The following is a 12464-nucleotide window of genomic DNA, read 5'->3' as shown; positions in this document are numbered from 1 at the left end:
GAAGAATACAGATTCTAAAAACTTGTGATGCGCTGTTTGCTGGTTACTTACCACCTTTGTACATAGGCACACCGATTAAAGTATGAGGACCGGAGATGTAGGTTGATTAAACATTTTATTGGATGACTGCACAGTCTACGATTCCAAACAAGTAGGGTTGGAATCGTTTATAATGCATTTTGAAATGTAATTGTTCTGAAACGTATGTTGGGTCCCGAAACCTTGTCGACGATCAACATAGCTAGCTTAGCTTAGCTTATCAAGTCATGTCGATGAGAACGCGCATCAGGCACTGTCAAAAGGAGAAACTACAAACTGCCGACCAGCATGCTTCAACAAACAAGGAAAGCTTGGGCAGTCATTTTAAAGACCTGCTCTAATCAGTTAAGGTGTGCCTTATTAGGTTCAGGCTAAGTCCTGCCCATCTAGGACTAGGGGCAGGAAGGAGGATTTTTTACAGTAATAGAAAGAACAAGACTAGAAAAAGTTGCTCCTCAGAGCACAGGTCTCCGCCAGGTCAGGTAGTAGAAGTCAATCTTAGCCAATCAGGATAAAATATAAAAAATCGGGCAGGTCCGCCTTGAGGACATGACTATATAGATAACCGATTTGCGTGATGTTTGGACAAAATCTGTAGGAGTAATAGCAAAAAATCTGTTTAGAAAAAATCAGCCTTCTTGTGGGGCTATAACCAATGTGCCAATGTGAAGTTTCACGGCAATCGGATGCTGCGTTCATGATTCGAGGCATTTTGTTCAAAACGGACCACTCCTGAAACTTTGGAAGACAATCTTAGCTAATCAGGATGGAATATGAAATCTTGATCACATGACCATAGAGATAATGTGTACCGATTTGCATGATGTTTGACAAAATCTGTAGGAGTAATATAACAAAAAATGTTTTGCAAAAATCTGACTCCTGGTGGCGCTATAACAGGCCGATGTAAAAAAATTGGGGCAGAGGTTCTGCTCTGACCTCCAGGGAGTGTGTGCACAGTTTCACGTCGATCAGTGCCAGAGATTAGCTGTACACAACAGACAAACGAAAAAATAGCCTTCGGCCTGGTGGAGACAAAAACTGGTCAGATATGCCTGATGGGGTGAAATACATATACAAGCAGGTCAGATGATCCTGATTTGAGCAGAGTAAGATATACACATGCATACGATGCATAGATAGAAGAAATGGTAATTGGATGACGCAGTTAAAATAGCAGCAAATATAGTAACAGACATATGGTTAAAACATACAGTATGCAAATAATGCATGGAAGTATTGTACTTGGCATTCTGGTAGCATGCACATGCGCATGTTGATTGGTCCATTTGTTGGTTGGTTTGTGAGATTAGTCCTGGAAAAACAAACGCATACACAGACCGACCCTCTCCTAGCAACGGTACCTCCCCGGGTGCACTAGTCGCCCCGCACTGAGTCGTTATGGTGGTTTCAGCCAACACGCGTCCCTTTTAGTTGGACTGACTCACTGGAGAAGCCACTGGGCCCCATTGGGTTGAAGACAGTTTCATGGAGGTCAAAGTCTCCCAGGAATGGCTGGGGGCTTGCCCCCTCCTATCCCCAGGTACAAACACTTGCTGGTAAATGGCCCTGAAAGACTCAAAGCATCCTCAGACTCTACATATCCCAGTCCCCTGTTGACCTGTGGGGAGAAAACGTCAGTTGATGGTCCGAGGTGACCTCCAGGTGGTCGTGTTGTAGTAATCAGGCGGGCGCTCATATTTCAAGTAGAGGTACAGTAGTGAAGTGAATTTGTGTCTGGTTGTGGTGGTTCTAACACTAGTATGCACACATGGTGCATAATGAAAAACAAAAAAGAATGTCCAGAGGGCTGTAAAGTTGGTGTCCTATAGCTCCAGTATATTAACACTAGAATGGATACAGCCCTGATTTGCTTTGCTTTTCACATTTAACAATAACACAGGGCCTAATAATTGTGCCGTCCCTGTCCATTTTCAGCCATCAATGGCAAAGTTACTAGTTGTGCAGTTAGTGAATGAGTTAATACCTTCAGTGCCATTTGTGATGTGCATCTGTTCTTTGTTGCAGCAAGTTACACCAGGCACTGTCAAGTTTCTTTTTCATGACGCCATGCACATTGCAGCGTGAGCAGGTCTACTTTTATGGGGATATACAGTACAGACATTGAGACAAACCCTGTTATAGACTGCTATAAGCCTACAACCACACTGTATTGTAAAGATTTAAAGGGGTAGTTCACCCAAGAAATAATTGTATTTCTATCATTTACTTACCGGGTGATGTCTTTCAGTCACGGTTAGTTTTTGTTTGTAATATATTCCTTAACGTCCCAAATCCCAAAATTAAGAAAAAACATGCATGGGCGTGCCCGTGGCGTTCAACCGTGCATGAGATGTTTAGCCCAGAATAGTTTAAAAAGTGCATTTTCATCAAGAAGAAGAAGTTATTTTTATCTGAACTTTATACGATTGAAGACATTTGAGACACACTATGAGCGGTGTTTTGGAGTTTATGGACAGATTTTTTATATCGTTTTGCTGTTCCACTCATTAATTAATTAATTCCACTTATCAAGTTTTTTCTTCATTTTTGGATTTGGGATTTACCCTTAAGGAATATTTTACAAACGAAAACTATCCGTGACTGAAATACCTCACCGGGTAAGTAAACGAGAAGAAAAGTCATTTCTTGGGTGAACTACCCCTTTAAAGAACAAAAAGGAAAAAATCGTGGAACATAAAACATAATAGAATGCTGGGGAAATGAAAGAGTTAAATATCAATGCTGAGTACACTGTAAAATCCTTAGTGTTAATTTAACTCCGAAGAGTGTACACATGGACCGAATTGGACCCTTACTAGTCCATTGCGCTTTGGCCTCTCTTTATTAGTTACTGCTACTTTTGACGTTGGTCATTAATTCTTTGAACTGATAGACAGTTTACCTGATTTCTAGTGAGTGTCTCTTGTCAATGTGAACCTGAACAGGACTGAAAGACCTAGTAGCCCTCTGGGTGGATGAAGACATAAGTAGAGTAGAAGTACTCACAGGGTCTAATTACTGTGCAGTCTCCACAGTACTGCAGTTAATATGAATGCTCTAAATAGGCGATTTTACATAATATATAATATTATAGATCATGATCTGCAACGTGCTCATCTGAATAATTTGCTCATCTCTTGCTCTAAAATATATCTATTTATAAAATTAACAGAGCAGAAAATATTTTACTAACAGCCCTAATCATCTATAACAAATCATGTCCAGATTTGAGAAGTGTTGAAAAGTGATCAATTGTGGTGGCACTGTAACTAAATGTTCTTAGAACCCTGTCTCGACGAGCGCCCGTACTCCGCGGAGCCATACCGTGCGTCATGGCGCACGGGTGAAACGTCGCCAAAAACAGCCACCCGTCGAAGCGAGCAGGCACCAGTCGAGGCGACCCGTCGCGGTCGCAAATGGAGCTCGCTGTCTCTCCCCTAGTGTACCTATTCTGGGGCGCTATTCAGCTAAAATAGCAGCTCTATAAGTTTACAACACAACGTGTTGTGAGCTTATAGAGTGGCTGTTTTCAGCAAAAAAGATTTAGGAAATACTAGTGAACCTAATATATAGCCCTGTGAATCAAGTATATGGGGTTTAAGTGGTCAATTAAGTGTTTTCCAAGCCCCACACTCACAGGGCTGAACCCCACATGTGGAGATGACGCCTATATTTTGACTATCAGCTATAACACAAGCGGCTTCATGTTAACAGCTACTAAAGAAGTCTTCCTAGTTTTTTACAACTCTTCTTCCAGGCGCATTAGTGATGTGCGGGTGAAAGCTAGACGGAATCTAACTTGTCGTCATGGTTGGTGATAACACTAGGCTACTCTTTGGGAACTGCCCCTAGTACAAAATCAGGCCAAAACATTTACCGTTTTGGTCACCACCTAAATTGGGAATGGTGGGATGGAATCCCTCAAGGCTATACAGTATACATTTAATTTTTTAAGATATTGTTGGGGGTTTTCTGCCTTTATTTGGATAGTACAGTGTAGATTGACAAGAAACAGGAGAGAGAGACGGGGAGTGAAACGCAGCAAGGACTGTTGGGCTCAGGAATCGAACCATGTCAGGCTGCATTAGAGCCTATATGTAGAAAGCGCCTTAACCACTAGGCCATCGGCACCCCACAGTATACATTTTCAAACAGCAGATCTACAAGTATTACATGTTGTACAAGCTCACAAAGCGTTGCATGCGATGCGATGCACTGTGAGCTTGTAGAATTGATATTTTCACTATTCATTGAACAACAACGTATATAGGGCTTAAATGGTTAAAGAGATTCATGTCCGTTAGTGAGGTGACATGCTTTGTGTTGGGCTGAGATGGCAAATCTAGAAGTGGTATAAGCCTTAAAAAAAGTGCTACCTGTGCTTCTGATGTCCTGAAAAGTTTTATCAACAGGATGAGAGACAAACAAGTTGGTGTCATCTTTCTTTCATTTGAAAATGACTAAGAAAATACTACCTTGATTTTCTGTGGTGCTGTGATCGGTATGAATTGCACATTGTAATGTATGCAGTTTTTTTTATTTTTTTTATTTTTTTTACTAGTCTATTGGATCAGACTGACTAGTCATTTTTTGTGTTATGATGTGAAGAATGGTCAAGTGTGATATTTATAATGTGAGAAGAGATGGCTGTGACTGTTCACATAACATTTAATTTTCTTCAGAATGAACGCCATCCCTCATCTTTAAAAATATATTCAGTGGTCCAAGAACAGAATTAAGCTTGATTTGTAGTCCGTTGTATGACTGTGTCGCTTGCCGACAACACGACACGTGAAAATCAGTTCTTGTCAGAGAGTGACACAGTCATGCAATGGAATTAAGCTTAACAAGTGAAGAGTTCAGTTCTAAAATGATATATCCATGATTCTGAAAAATGTAATGCCTATTAGCACAAACTTAAATCAACTTGATGCTTTTACAAAGGACGGAATCATATCACTTTTGCAAACAAAATCATCTATGTATCAGCAATATTAAATGGACTTGGGGTGTCCATCACTTACACCCCAAGTTCAAGGGGGGGGGGGCACTGCCCATGTGGATATAGAACATTTTGAAATGGAACTCTTCAACTAATTCATCAAATGCGTTTCTCTCCAGGAATACACTAGACCTTACACTAAGATTTAGCTATGAAATGTAGAGAGCATGTATGTTGAAAAAAAGAAATTTATATGGTCAAACAAACCTAATTATTGTTACCACAGGACTCAATGCCCAAAGCATGTTATGAATTGCACTACTAAGATGGTATTCCTTTCAACACTGAGATAAATTTAACAATAGCTGTAAAATATTTCTAGATGAAATTGTCTTTAGGTCAGTCAGTTATAATATAGAGATGTTTATTAAATGTTTAGTGGAGAGAGTGGTCCTTGAGAGCTGACAGGCCCCTAGGGGGAATAAAAGCATCATTATAAGAGCAATCAATGAAACTTTTAGCTAAAAGCAGAAACGATAACTCCTATTCAACTGCATTTATCTGGGGAAAAAAAGTAATTATTGGGTTTGCACCCACTGCAGAAGAAAAACATGACTATTTGGCTACAGGCACTGGGCGGATGAACCCACACAGTAAAATCCTCCTGTTAATTTATCCATTTGTACACTCCAGACTCAAATTAACAGATTTCACTGTGTAGTATCAGTGGTGACTCATCTATGTTGGCCTTGTGTCTGCTGACCACAACCCAAGCTGTTCTGCTATGCCAAATTCAACCAGCCAAGTACACAAACACAGGAGAATCTCTACATGCAGACACTGATGATGTGCTAACTGGCGGAACAGGAAGAAGTGTGGTGCTAAGTTGGTGGAACAGGAGGAACTGTGGTGCATTCACATGTAATTTTTCCTTTTAATTTTTCCTTTTGTTTTCTTTTCTGTTATTGATGTTATGGCCTGTAATGCAAGCTGCTTTGTAAACGGCTGTAATCTAAGGCCAAGTTTAACAGCTTCCATTAACATGAGGCAGCAAATCCCTATGTAGAAAGAAGGGCCCAGTGTTGTAAAGCAAGTAGTTTGTCATACATGAAAGACTGTAGGCTACCTGCATGTTTCCCAGTCCACATCTTTCCCCGCTCTTCTTACAGTGATCCATCTTTATAGGGTGTGAATATTGCGGCGTTAGATTCACATGACTAAAACACTGACGTAACAGATAGAATGATAGCTTTACTCAACAACAAAGCCACTCTTTTCTTATTTTTTTGAGATGTGATTTCAATTCCTCTTCGGTCTTGGAAAACTGTGTCTACTCTTGTGAGAAGGGAATGACTAAATAGCTGAAGATATTGTAAAGACTAGGCAAACATCAATGTCGGGTGTAACACTAGCTCGTAGTTTCTTTTCTCTGCAGTAAGAGGATGTTTGTAACATTGGTCAATGTTTTTTTTAATTTTATGTTTATGAATTTTTGTTTCATTTTTTTTATATTTATCATTTCGTATGTATACTTTTTTTTAAGAAAACGATAATAAAATGGAAAATTTGAACTTGTTCTTGTTGTTATTAAGTTATGAATTGTGTTGTCCTGTGGTTATGGACACAAAGGCTCCATGAAGCATGAAACATAAGTAAGAAAATTCAATACACATAAAAATGGCATTAGAGAATATTTTTTATACAAAATAAGAAAAGGCAAAAAAACTAACTAACCCCAGCCCTGTGCTATTTGTAGCCTAATGGTAATGTGAAAATTGTTGAAAAAGCGTTTTTATGGTGTTAATACTAAGTGTAAAAATTGGTCATTTATATATTCACATCTTGCCATCCTTTCCTATTGTATAAGAAAAGCCAAGCCCAGTGGTTTAGTGTTATGACATCCTACTATAAAATGGAAATAAACTGTCCTCGGTTCATTTTACTCCTCAGTGGGTTGACAAAGCAGATTTTCCCAGGCAGTAACTGACTAAGATCTTTTTTCTATTTTTCTGAACTCTGCCACTTTAAGACTCTGTCTGTCCTCATCCATTCACATCCATTTTTCTCCTCAGTGGGTTGACCAATATATCTGAAATTACGCATGGGAATTGAATATTGGCAGATGCAGGGACTGACAAAGCTGGGTTTTCACTTTTACCCTTTTGCCATGGGCTATGGGATCTGTAGTCGAGGTCCCATAACCCGGACGGACAGACATGCTGTGGTTGTATTAGTTGTTGGTTCATTGTAAGGGAGACACACACAGGTTCCATAGGCCCATGTTGTCTTTTACATTGTAAATTGTATTAACTCATTTTGGGCGGGAACCCCTTTTGTAACTATACCTTTCAGGACGGGAACCCCTTTTGGGGTTCTTGTTGCTATGTAAAGTACATAGCAACATACATTTTTTGTAAATTTTGAAGTTTTTCCGAAAAAGGGACAGCACAAGGGTATTGACCATTGGCATATCAGGGACTGACAAAGCTGGGTATGGACTAATTTGAGTGAATCAACATATGAGAATACCATCTACAGTATGTGTTCTTGTTAACCATCACTGTGGTTGCCAAGAACACAGCATCTTAAGGCTCCATAGTAAATCCTAGTGTCTCAATACTTAAAAGGAAGCTGATCCCCCTGGCTTAAGCTGTCCCCTCAGTGGCTCATACTACGAACCACTGAGGGGACAGCTTAAGCCAGAGGGATTGTCATTTGGGGTCCCAGGGGATGGCAACTGCCACCCCCATGTTGTTCAGTGCTGTATACACATGTTCCACATGTAATGTGCTGCATGTAGTGTAACGTCAGGATATCTTGGTGGTACTGCCTTGTATCAGATTGAGATTTAAAAAAAAAAATGTAATGACACCATGTCAATGTCGTATTGCGAATACAGAATGCATTTGAAATTGTTCGTTTAAACACTGTTACAGATACGTGTAGAAGACAACATGTGTCTCAACCATAAATTCATTAGCCTATGTCACTCTTTTCTAAAATTATGTCTCATAGGAAAAAACACATCCTAAACTCTTTGATATTTAATCAGATTCCATTCAATTCGATTTTGCTGTCTGACATGTCTTGCTGTGTTTTTTTTATGAGGGACATAAGAAAGAGGGAGATCCAGCGCTGGCCTGCTTGGGGACGATGCAAGTCGGTAATATAAGACCCACCCATTGTGCAGCTCGCAGTCGTTTTTGTTCGCTTCCTTCACAGCTCTCGTACTATCTGTTCTATTGCACACGCTGCTACTTATATTGGCACAAACGAAGCTTGGCCAAACAGCCGGGTCAGCCAATCACGGTCTTATACTGGCTAAGCGGCAAAAAATCGTGATGTAAGCTTCACCAATCCGTGAACCAAAGCTTCACCAATCCGTGCAGCAAAGCTCCACCAATCCGTGAAACCGAAGGGTTGGGTTTGCCAATCAGGGAAGCCAATGCTAATGCCAAACACAAAGAGATTTGGTGTGTTCTCCACAGAATTGGTCAGACAGATACAGATATCCGTATTTTTCCGGTTCTCAGAAACCATCGAATTGCCATTCAGCACTGCAAACCGGGGGTTGGCCAATCAGGGAAGGTTTGCATTGGCCAATCAGGGAAGCCGATGCATACAATCTCCCGAACGCCTGAATTCCAATACCCAAAATCTCGACCACTTGCTCACTCCCACTCGGTCACTCCAGCTTGACCCGGAAATAGTTTGGTCCCAATTCGCCATTTGCTTTTTGGAGGAGCCGAGTGGAGTCGAGTGGAGGAACCGAGTGGGCTCTACGAGTGCGCATGGAGCGGCTCTGACCGTGTGTAGGCCTACATGAAGTGTAGGCTTGACAGAGTTTCACGTCTCCTCGCGGAAGACTTCTGCATCAGGTGTACACATTTTCTTCCTTCTCCCGTGACGTATACATGGTCCTCTTCCACATGTCGCCACACAAACACTGCTTGAAACCCGAAACAATGCCCGAAAACACCGGCCGCCACCCCCCCACCCACAAATAACAATGATATACATTGTAATATATTGTTTATACATAATATATACCCTGACATAATATGATGTAATTCAGAGTCAGACATCTCAACTCTGTTATATACATTGGCAAAGCAGCAGTGCCGTGTTTGCGGGGCGGTCGTAAATGTAAGTCATAAATGTAAGTTTGCGCTTCATTCACTATTTCACGAATAAATGGCTTTGCACAACATTGTTAACTATAAAGATAACGATGTGGCCATCCACATTGATGAATTGTCCTATTGTTCTATTCTGTACTATTCTATACCTGCATATTATTCTATGCATGTATATTTTTCATCCACAGCTCTGGTTCCAATGATCCAGCTGTAGTGATCACGGAATTTGCCGTCGCTCTGAAATGATGCTAGAGTGTATTCCGATCATAGAGTTAAAAATAAATCACACACTGTGTGAAGAGAGTGGTGCCTTTGATGAGCCCCGTATTGACGTTGTCATCAATGTTTGTTTATTGGACATACATACATACGGACGGACACACGGACAAAGTCAGATATAGGAGTGGTTGGCACCACTCAAAAATAATAGAGAGGGCACCAGATATCCCCTCCCATACACTTCCATTGAGTTTCTCACCCAGCGCATGAAGCAAATTCACCCCTTCTTCCGGGTTGGAAGTGTGGTGGGGTCACTTTTGTGACGCGTTTTGCGTCATAGAGTTTATTTGTGAGCGTGCCGGGGCTTGACTCATGAACGAGCACCGTCTCTGCTCTGTTTGTGTGACAGTGGCCCCATCTGCAGTACCTCAAGCATGTCCATTCCACTTCAATGAAATCACTGGGTTCTGGGGGCTTGAGTCCGATCCTATGAGGCCAACCGGTCGACCACTCCATCCTCGCATTTAATCCTCTCCTCCTCGCAGGGGCGGGGCTTAGGTGCGAGTGGAGGACGCGAGGAGAGTGAGCGAGTGTGAAAGTTTTCAGCTACAGTGAATTAATGCATATTTATCAGACCTGTGGGCCGACAGATACAGATATTTGTGATTAATTGGTACTGGTGAAGTGGAAAAGCTGCTCAAATTTCTGGTTATGGTTATAACTTTGACTGGGTTAGGGTGATCAAAGAGCTGGTTATACTTCCTTGACACCACCACCTTGAGGGCTCATTAACCACATGAACCCTAGCATCCCTATTCTATGATGAATAGTTTTAGTGTAGAGATAAAGGGGGGGAACCTTGCGGGATCAGTGATTTATAGGCTTTGTTATGGAGTTAAAGCTTGATAAAAGTACTGGGGGGTGTATGCAATGTGACTGATTACCAACCTGTCTGTCTGCCTACACTACAGTATGTGTGTCTCACAGTTGAAAAAAACAGACAAATGGATGGATTAAAACTCTTGTTCCGGTCAATTTACTTTTTATTACAACTTGAATTTGTTCAAAAGGTTTCTTTTCTTTGCCCCACCTCTTCAACCCCTCTCTTTGTTACTTTGTAAACTTTGCTTACAGACATAAAATCAGACAACTCGAAAAATGTGCTCCCCCGAGCACAGGTCTCCACCAGGCCAGGTAGCTTATTGATAGTATTGAATTTTGATTGTATAACCTACGGTTCAAAATGTGAATCTGCCTGTTATAGCGCCACCATGAGGCCAATTTGAAAAGAATCCCTTGGCCTTGTGGGAATGTGCGAGCAAAGTTTTTACGGCAATCTGCAATCGGACGCTGCGTTCATGATTTGAGGCATTTTGTTCAAAACGGGCCACTCCTGCAAACTTTGGAAGGCAATCTTAGCCAATCAGGATGTAATATGAAAAATTGGACAGATCAGTCCTGATCACATGACTATAGAGATAATGTGTACCGATTGGCGTGATGTTTGGACAAAATCAGTAGGAGTAATATAAGAAATTCAACAAATTGCAAATATCGGCCTCCTGGCGCTATAGCTATAAGTTAAAGTTTATTTCACTATTCCATGTAATAATGCACTAACCGTGTTTTTATGCTGTAAAGTATTTTAAACAATTGTGATATTTGTAAAAACAAGCCTTCGTTCTGGCAGAGACAACTACTCTTACTAACAACTACTGCTACTAAAATGATTACTAGAACTTTTTATTTTATTTTTAAAACCAGCTCAGCTCCTGAGCGAGCGCTGAAAATCTACTGCTGAGTTAAGACAGAAAGCCTATTTTCTCTATGGAGAATAACATTGGGTCATCTTAAAATCGTCTCATATAAGAATTGTGGTCCAAAAATAAACAAACTGTCCCGGCGATATTGTCGGGAGGTGGCTTTGCATCGTGTATGATAGTCAGTCACTCATATTTGATACAGTCCGTTTCTGGCGAAACTTTTACTAATTCGGCGGCGGTAACATAAGCTGATGCTTCATATCCATATGAGTCAAACAGCCAGGGTCATTTGTTTATTTTTGAAACAGTTCTTATTTGACACGATATTAAACTAGTCTATGGGAATTCTGAATCGGGAAATAAACCGCGACCCAGGTAGGATGAGTAAATTACGTCAGACTTCGGTGCTCTATAGACTACCCATTGTAACCGTTGTCAGAGTACTTAATTACCCATTATCGTAGTACTTGGAAGCCAGTCTACTGTATGACGTCAGCACTATGACAACATATTGATGAAATCAGGGATCTCCATTTATGGAGACAGACAGACACAGGCAGACAGTCAGTCCCACTTAGCAAAACACACCCTTGGGTCCTCTGCAATAAACATATCAAGTTTGAAGGCGATTGGTCAAATGGTTCTCAGGTTATTTGTGAGCAAGACACACACTTAGAGATTCTGTGCATGCATACATAGATACATAGATACAGACAGACAGACAGACAGACAGACAGACAGACAGACAGACAGACAGATAGATATTTATATTTGGCCAAAGTTTCAGCCCAATTCCACCCCCATTGACTGCTAGAATAAAATGTAAGTTCTAAAAAGTAAAAGACATATTCACAATGTGAAAAAAATGTGGGGTTCACTTTGTTGGCCTACTGGCAGCGTGCACAATACATTTGTTGCACTCGGGTAGACACCCTCATACGACCCCCATAACAATAATTCATGTCGGTCATCTATGATGTCAGTACATTAGTCATCTATATAATTGCGCAACGTTTCAAGCCTGATCTACCTCCATTGACTTCCAGATGTCAATAGGAGTTGACTTAAAAAAAATATAGAAGAAATGTGAAAAAAATTCAGATTCAGATAGTTACATTGTTAGTTTACATTTGGCACTGCAAAATGAGGGTGCTGCAGTCCAGCGCTATGCAAGATTAGACCTGGGCACAAACATGTTTCCCACATTTTCACAGACCCTCTTCTAGACCTCCAAATAGAGCCCTGACATAAAAAGAAGAGCTCAGCTCAGCTGAAAAAAAGTGTTCCTTTTTTCAACACAAACAGAGTTTCTGTTTGGTACCTACAGTAAGGCAAAATATACATGGAAAGCTAAATACT

The sequence above is a fragment of the Gymnoscopelus microlampas genome, assembly GCF_963454915.1.
Source record: "Gymnoscopelus microlampas genome assembly, chromosome: 18".
NCBI lineage: Eukaryota > Metazoa > Chordata > Actinopteri > Myctophiformes > Myctophidae > Gymnoscopelus > Gymnoscopelus microlampas.
Note: the sequence above shows the minus strand (reverse complement) of the source record.